Source organism: Gavialis gangeticus, unplaced genomic scaffold (genome assembly GCF_001723915.1).
Source record: "Gavialis gangeticus isolate Ggan-Ray unplaced genomic scaffold, GavGan_comp1, whole genome shotgun sequence".
NCBI classification, from domain to species: Eukaryota; Metazoa; Chordata; order Crocodylia; family Gavialidae; genus Gavialis; species Gavialis gangeticus.
The window spans coordinates 135012132-135012521 of NW_017728992.1; the positions used below are offsets into that span (position 1 = coordinate 135012132).

Consider the following 390-nt stretch of genomic DNA (forward strand, 5'->3'; position numbering starts at 1 on the left):
GGTCGTGCGCGGGCCTCGGCCCCGCCCGCTGCTGTGGACGCGACAGGCGGCAGAGCCTGCCTGACCCGCCCGGGAGGACTACAACTCCCGGCATGCACCTGCCCCCGGCTCCCGGTGGCCGTGCTGCCCGCTGGGACGCGCAGTCCCTGCAAGCTCCTGCCTCACTGCAGGCGCCGCGCGCCGCTCTGCATCCTGGGACAGACATGTAGCCCGCTTGCTCCAGCTTACAGACCCCATTTCACCCGACCGCACGGTCCCCGCCAGGGGGCGCCGCGCCCCCTACCGCCAAGCGCCTTCTACTGGGGCGCCCCACAGGCCGCTGAGGCAGCGTTTGGAGGGGGCGGGGCGAACACGCCAGCTGAGGCAGCAGCCGAGCAGCTCGGAGGGGGC

At 73.8% G+C, this 390-nt stretch overlaps 1 protein-coding gene across 1 annotated transcript in view; it reads left to right on the top strand.

Annotated features, from left to right (window-relative positions):
* Positions 1-390, top strand: part of RDH10 (retinol dehydrogenase 10) — a gene marked incomplete at its 5' end in the record, with an annotated part of 62864 nt that overhangs the window by 760 nt on the left and 61714 nt on the right. The gene's annotated exons all lie outside the window — the stretch shown is intronic.